The sequence below is a fragment of the Cotesia glomerata genome, linkage group LG8 (assembly GCF_020080835.1).
Source record: "Cotesia glomerata isolate CgM1 linkage group LG8, MPM_Cglom_v2.3, whole genome shotgun sequence".
In the NCBI taxonomy this organism is placed as follows: Eukaryota; Metazoa; Arthropoda; class Insecta; order Hymenoptera; family Braconidae; genus Cotesia; species Cotesia glomerata.
The window spans coordinates 12,425,002-12,433,645 of NC_058165.1; the positions used below are offsets into that span (position 1 = coordinate 12,425,002).

At 29.1% G+C, this 8,644-nt stretch overlaps 1 long non-coding RNA gene across 1 annotated transcript; it reads right to left on the reverse strand.

Annotated features, from left to right (window-relative positions):
* Positions 1 to 7,478: 7,478 nt before the first annotated feature.
* Positions 7,479 to 7,927, reverse strand: LOC123270428. Its single transcript, XR_006510601.1, has 3 exons — positions 7,891 to 7,927; positions 7,599 to 7,807; positions 7,479 to 7,506 (listed from the first exon to the last, which is right to left on the reverse strand). It is a non-coding gene; the product is annotated as an uncharacterized LOC123270428 (long non-coding RNA).
* Between the last annotated feature and the right edge of the window lie 717 nt (positions 7,928 to 8,644).

Consider the following 8,644-nt stretch of genomic DNA (forward strand, 5'->3'; position numbering starts at 1 on the left):
CGCAAAAACGTCCTTATATATCCACGCCGTATGTCTATAAGGGTCTGACATCCACAGTGCGGAAATATAAAGCCTTTGTAGTTACTCTGTATGGATTGTAAGGACTTTTTTATGTGTGAATTAGACACATCCGTAATATTATTAATATCTTTTTTTCTAGCTTTATAAGTTTAGGTTCGATTGAACAATACAGTGTCTCTCCATCGTTATAAATAATTTAATTTTTAAGAAAGATCAGAAAGTACTGTTATTGCAAGAGACCGGTGAAGCTGAACGTTAGACTCATGTACTTATCAAACCAGCTATTCATGACGATATTTTGTGTTAATTTTAAAAAAATATTTCTGTGTATTAGATACCCATTTCTGGGAAAAAGAATAGCATAACAACAAATAATTTTTCAATAAAAGCAATAAAAGCAATCTAAGCTTGGTTTTAATTAATTCGGTTGTGATAGATGCTTAGGTGAATGTAACAGTCTTAGTAGCTGTAATTGAAAAAAATATTTTTATTTATTATTAACATATAGCCTATTATTATTATGATAGTTGATAATCATATTAAAATTGACAAACATCTAACAAGTTTTAGAATTTTCATACTCGATTAGGATCAATTAGGATAAAAAAATATTGAAAAACTACGCATTTATAATTAAAAATGATTTTTTTATTGAAGTAAAAAGTGGCATACTTCTGCTCTTTTGATTATAATTAATATTTAATACTGAATAATTACTGAAAGAGCGGAAAAGCGGGGATCAGGTTTAGGTCTGGATATCTCAATTAAAACGAGTAAATTATTATCAAAAATAACACTAGGAATTTATCAACATTAAATAAACTCAATATTTGATATGTTTAATAGCGGATTGTTAAGATAAAAGCGGATTTATAAATTACAGCGTGGTTTGCAAAAGCGAAGCCGGTTGACACGTGATTGAACTTTCTGCCGGCACTGTAAAAGCGGTGAAATGAATGCACAATTAACACAAATTATCTATAACAAACTAAAGCGAATTATTAACAATTAATTTAAGCAAATTAAATTATTAAATAGGCGAAATGCGGTTTATTAACGAAAAGCGAAAGAAAAGAAATACTAATGGTGACTTGATGCAGCGAAAGCGTAGAAGAGAAAGATAGTAACAATAGTTCGTCTTCTTCCTCGTTGAGTTGGGGAAGAAGGCTATTGCGCATGTCTAGCGGGAGCGATCAGCCAATAAAGCGGTCGATTCATGGCGTGATCGAGAGGCTGATTTTCTATTGGCGGTTCGATTTTTGCGGGAACTAGTGGTGGACAGGTGCGTCTCTTGAATTTAGGAGTCCCCCAGGAGCGAGTTAATCGCTATTGGGCCTTGTTCACCGAACAAATACAAAATTTTTAAGTCTTGGATTGAAGGATTTTGTATTATTAAACATAAAATAACATGAAGCTGGTTCTTATTAATAATTAATATCAAATGAAAATTTTCATATAACTATATAGTATATGTTAGCATATGAATGGTTTCTATTTTTTACGTAAAATTGCAAAGAAAAAATTACAACTAATAAATAAATTCTTCAACAAAGATGAATAAATTAAATAAAATATTCTTCTAAATTACCTATTATTTTGCACCATACTCTTACACTAAAATTTTAACAATTCGCTGAATAAATTATGCAAAAGCATAGATAAAAATTTGAAATATTCAAGATCAATTTAACATGCTCTAAAAATATGCATTCAAATTTTCATCATAATAATTGTGTATCACGGTTGCTATTCAGTAAACAATACGGTTAAGTTCTCAATTTAACAAAAAAATAATCTGAATTAATGAATTAATTCATCAGCATTTACTGAGAAGATTCTTTTTCTTTTTAAGAATTCAGTTTCTATTTATTGAAACTCTATTTTAAGATAGTAATTATTGTGAGGTGAATTTGTCTAAATATAACATAACATTCCAACTATATTTTTTTATCACCATTAGAGTGGCGCAAAAAAACCGACTAATTTTTGTTTTTAAGTCTCGAGTGAAAAAATGTTAGTTTTTGATGTTTTAATAGCTCGCTTCAAAAGACAGCTTAAAAAAAAATTTTAAGAGGTCGCTCCAAATTTTTTTAAATTTCAAAAATCGAATTTTTTTTTTTTTTTAATTTTTTTTCTCGTTACGTCATAATTTTATAAAACAAAAAAAAAGGTTTTCCTGAAAGTTTCAGTTCAAAATGTGAATTTTAAAAGGTCACTCATAGTTTTTTTTTTTAATTTATTGGTGACTATTTAATTGGATAACCATTTTTTGACTCTGAAATTAAAAAAAAAAATTATTAGCGACTTTTCAAAATTTAAATTTTGAATTGAAACTTTCAGGAACTTATTTTTTTTTTGTCTATAAAATTATGAAGTAACGAGAAAAAAAATAAAAAAAAAAAAAAAATTTCGATTTTTGACGATTTTTGAAATTTAAAAAAATTTGGAGCGATCTCTTTAAAATTTTTTTTTTGAGCTGTTCTTTGGAGAGGGCTATCAAAACATAAGAAACTAACATTTTTTTACTCAACTTAAAAAAAAAATAGTCGGTTTTTTTGCGCCATCCTTATTACCATGAAAATTTTGTTCTTTATTATTATAAAAAACCAATAAAATTACTTGACTTATCACTTTTCTAATATGTAAAGAACTCCATGTGGCAAAATTTTTGAATGCTTCCCAATTGGTTTTGACTCTTTCATTAAATCATTATAAAATCGCCAATCTCCGCATAATCTGCGGCAATATGCAATATAATGATGTGCATTATAACCAATAAGTCCACACAAACTGAAAATTAAAAAGAAAATTAGAATCCAATTTTTATAATTTTAGAAATAAAGTAATAAAATCATACCAACCGATACCGTATATTTTTTGTTTCATTTTCTTTGAGATTTAAAAAAGTTGGAAAGTCTCGTAACCGGTATGATATGCTGCTATCTTGGTTACGCAGCTTAATCTCCAACTCAATATAAATGTAAAAGTTTAACTTTTGTTCACAGATTCGTGTTTTATTCTTACAAACAGTACAGATTGATAGGAACGTTCCATGATAGATGAGCGCATTTTGCAAATCTTGGACACTATTCTTATCAAGAATTTCATAGTTGACAGACAACGTAGGTCTTCTATTTTGAAAACCAACACATTCTGGTGTTGTACATGTTATATTTTCAACTAAACTGGGATCGTTTTGAATTAATTTATTCCATAACGCATTAACATTGTCTTCGCAATATATAACACGTGATATTATGTTTACTTTATTTGAATCTTCATCATTTCATTTCATTGGTTGTTTTAATTCTTGTTGATAAATTTTGTGTAAAATATTAAACCGATCATTATATAGTTGCCCATTTTTCTTCACACCATTTTTCATTAACTTTAATGCAACTTTAAAAGTCGAATTTTCAGAACAATTTAAAAAGTCATGAAAGCTCTTACTCTCTAATGCTCCATTAAAAATTAACTGGACTATACTGTCAAACGGACAAGTATTATAAGCTAAAAAAGCTACCCTATTGTGAATAACTGGTCCACTTAGATTCCTATTTATCAATAAATATGATTTTGTTTTTTTGCCTTTTTTTTATAGTAGGAACATTTTCTTTGTTCTTTTGAGATGCAAGTAAATTATCTATTAATTTAAGTTCAGGACAGTCTTTAAAGTATTTACCTTCGTTATTAATTTTCCTTCTCTTTTTTTCAACAGCAGCATCTAATATGTTTCTTTCAGAGATTTGGGTAGTTTTCGGAGTACTAGTTTTTAAGCTATAATCATGCTCGCTTCCAATAGATTTATTCAAATTCTCTATAACAGAATCGTGACTTAGTTCCAAAGTTGAATTATAGGCTTTCATATCTTGTGTAGGGTGATTTAAATTATTTGCATAATTAATCCAGTCAAAGTTTTGATGTTTTATATCGTTACCCAAGCCGCGCCAATTTTCAAAATCAATACTATCTTCAACCTCAACATCATCTGCTCTTTCCTCAATCTTAGCATCATTTGAATTTTCAATCTTAACACCATCTGCTTTTTCCTCGGACTTAGCATCATCACAATTTGAATCGTTAGATATAGTAGATTTATCAATATTGCCATCGACAAATTTTGTGAGCTTGTTTTGAAATACAACCACACCACCTAAAATATTTTTCAATTGAGCTTTCACTAAAATGTCGATTCGCGCAGGAAGACCGATTTGCCGTTTGAGCATTTCTTTTGAATCTCTAAAGTCTTGTTCAATATATGATGACGTAGCACGTAATTTCTTTTTTGGAGTACATACTTGTGTCCACAGTGGAAAATCTTCGACGGTTTTTAGAAAGGACTCTTAGAATAATGGTACATAAAAACAGTTTAATACTCTACCAGTAGTTTGAACATTATTTGAAATAGCAACAAGATCTTTCACCCATGAACTAATGGTAGACATGTCACTACTTGGATCTTCTTTTTCGTCATTCAAAATAGTACTTTTTTCAGCATCGAAGTCCATACTTTTCATATTTTCTTCAATTTCATGATACAAATCTTTACTGTTTTTATTACCAATTATATTTTCTAATTCTGTTCGAGCATTTAGAGGCGTAATATATTTATGATTATAAAAAATTATTGAATCATCAAATTCGGTAGAACAAACAATTAAAATCAATACTAACATTTTTTCAAAGTCTTTCAATGTATTACACTGAATGAACAGTGCAATGCAATACAAATAAAAATTTATCACATTCTTGTGATTTACCGACTTCCAACATTTCCAAGAGCTGGCAGCATGAATGAAGTGGGCTGTGTCCAACCAAATATACGTATTCGGTTTCCATGAAGTATTATTTTTAGCTTTATTAAAACACGACTCGATATAATTGGGTAATGATTGATTATTGAACGCTAAAGCTATTAAGTTTAGTAGAATCACGTACAAGCCGTAACCATCTTCTTAACCAGAATGTAATTACATCTGTGTCATGACATTCCGACAACATTTGATGTGTCGAAATAGTAGTATTATAGAAATTTATGACGATTTGGTATATGAAGATAGCACTTGTACGTTCACCACAATCAATAAATTTTCGGGCCACCCCACCAGTTGCGTCGATGCTAACTGATCATCAGTCTTTGTGTAATCGCTTATACTCACGATAACAGTGGATTTGGGAAGGTGTTCCATAGAAAACCCAGAAAGGTGAAGCACTTACAACTTTGATCGAATTACGGTATATGGGGGTCTCATCTACACACATGAGAGCTTTTATCAAATCTCGTCTGTCTTCTGGCTTCACATCATATTCATTTTCTGTTGATTCTTTATTTAATTGGTATAAAACATTCGCTTTACTTATCACTGGACATTGAGTGTCTCCAGGTTGAAGAAGCTTTCGGGATGATTAATTAATACTTGCTTTTACTCCTTTATCTTTAACTTCGTTTCTCATTTCTTCTCTTTTTTTTTCTCCAAGTGGACATCTAAGATCTTCATGCTTCTCGAATCGTGTGTCTTGGCAATTCATTTTTATGATAACATCACCATCAATACCCGGATCGTTTTCGATATAACAAAATAAATTGTTTCCATATTTATTACTTTTACATCGGCCTATCATTGTTGCATAATAATGTCCATATTATTGAATAGTACCTTTTTTAAATACAAATGCACACTTTAATCAATACTGCTTCCATAATTCTAATGTCAGAGTATCAGTCCATACTTTAGGTTGAAGACCGGGATAGTTGCAATCGTTCTTTACAATAGGAGTAACTTTTTAAATCGAGTTCCATAGATGTCTGGAAAGTACTACATCAAAACACTCAAAATCCTTCTGCTCATTAATATACACATTACTATAATAATCTGGATTTTTTTTAACGTCATCCTGGTCGCTATCGTCGTAGATGTCATCATCGAGGTCATTATCATCATTATTTATGTCATTTTTTTCTATATTTTTTATAGGTACATAATAACCACATCGTTCCTTTGCTTTCGTTAGAATATCGCGGCGATTTTCTTTGATGTTTGTCCTTATACAAGGAACATTCCACTTATCTTTTAATTCAGGTTCATTTGACATCTTAATCTATACATCGGAAGACCATTCAGGTAATTGATCCGATGCAAAATAACTTATATATTTTATTAATACATCAATTGCATCGTCAATCGGTACTTTACACTTAAGTAGCATTCTTACTTGAAAAATTAGCAATACCTAAAAAAAAATCAATAACAGCTAAGTCAAAAATGTTTATAAGTTATATACACAAGTACATGAACTAAAATTACGATATTTTATTTTTACAGAAAAATAAATTGTAAAAAATTAAAAATCAGACGAAAAAATTTTTTTCTAACATAAATATTTTAATTAAAGATGTAAAACTATCAGATTTTAATTAGCCATTGTTGCATATAAAAATGAAATTGAAAGATTATCTACTTTATCGGCGGCTAGTAAGATAATTTGTTTAGATTAAATAAATTTAAGAGAAGAATGTAAGCTTTTTGTCAATTATTACAAATATTATTTTATTACAAATAAATTTTATTGAAAATCATATTTAGTTATGAATTTATCCACTTTTAATGATATGATACAACAGTATTACTTTATAGAACAAATTGTTTTTCAATTTCAATGTCTCTAATCAAAAATGAAAAATGATTAATTATACTTACATTCAAACAAAAAATATTAACTGAATATTTATTAAATTAATTTAAAGAAATATATAGATATATCCAAATACGAAATATCTTGTGCTTCATGTTTAAAGATATCAATATTTTCATTTACTGTAGTTTTCGAAATTAATTTTATTCGAAATTATTATTTTATAGAATCTGCAAAAATAAATAAATTAATAAAATATTTAATTTAAAAAACATCAGTTATTTAAGAATCATTATAAATATTAAAATTAGAATATTTGTTCAATAAACTGACATTATACTTGAAATATAAAACATTGTCACTAACGAAAAGTGATTAAGCAGCTTATAAATTGTATCTTTATTTCACAGAACAAAAAAAAATGATAAATTTTTATTTAATGATAATAAAACATTTCAAACTTACATATCAGTACTCATTTTAGATTTAATTCTGCTGTTTACTTATATAGTTGACTAGATACATCCTAAAAAAAAGAATCGTTAATATAGGTAATATTAAAATTTTTTTTATAAAAAAATGTATTTATATACAACCTGATATCGAAAATTTTTCCATACCTGCATGAAAATAAAAAGTACTGCTTCAAAAATCTCAATTAATTACATAATTGAAACAAAATTATACGAAACGACCTTTCCAAACATACCAATAATCCGTAGTTACTACTGCGCTAAGTTTCGAGTAAAACCTGAAATACTGTTTCAATATTCCTAGGTATTGCAATCTATTGGTGTCTGTCTATTGGTGTCTGTCTATTGGTGTCTGTCTATTGGTGTCTGTCTATTCCAACTAAAATAAAATTCGTGGTGTCTATATGATCTATTAAATTCTTTTAAATTATAATTAATAAGTCAATATTTCAACAAAATAATATTTATTACCAATATTTATGCTGCGAAGCAGTTGCTCTGTTTCGATCACCATACACTCCGTTAAGAGTTGGCAATGATAGCTCCATTCCCATTTTTTTATTCGATCTACATCTTTCCATGTTATTGAATTATCCGATGTTTTTTCAGAATTATACATGTTACCAATAAACTGCAGAAGCCATTTATTTTGTATTGGCAAAAATTTTGACCAGAAAGTTCTAAAAATGATAATAAACAGTTCATAATGACAGTATTTGATAAGCTTTATTCGAAGTTGATAAAATAGAAGATTTAAACTAACTCTGATTCCTTTGTAGCCGGAGTCGTAAATTATATTTGTAAAAATGCTTGCCGTAAGATAGACGGTGTGGCTTAATGTATATAGAATAAGCGAATGGAAATTTAGTATAGACCGGATAGCTCAAATGGTAGAGTAGCCGACATGTCTTCGGAAGATTCTGGGTTCGAATCCCAGTCCGAGCTATCTAATAATTTTTTCTCGCATATTCTATAAACTCACATTAAGATTATCCTCTCCACATTCTTTTCTCAATCCTTTCCTACCAATATCCTGTTACGTGAATGTGGAACACTTCACGTAATAATTACCGTAACTCCTATTCTTTCCCGCTTCACAGCATTATATATATTTTTAATATAATTTTTATTACTAATCTTGAGGACGAAACACGAGTATAATCACTCTTATTATTTCCCAAAAAATTTTGTGACACATCTTTAAAACTCGACCATGCTGCTCTTTCGATGTCGTTGATTTCATGAACGAAGTTATCGTCTAGAACCAAAGCCCCAATTTGAGGCCCATCGAAAATTTCTTCTTTTAATTTGGCATCACTTATAGCTGGGAACTTTTCTCCCAAATATGTTGAACAATTGCCATCTTTTTCCAGAGCTTTGATGAACTGCTCCATGAGACCAAGCTTAATATGAAGTGGTGGTAGTAGGTATTTAGAAGGATCAACTAACGGTGTTCGTATCACATTTTGGGAACCAGGATCCAAGTTCGCTTTCATTGGCCATTCTTTCTTCACATA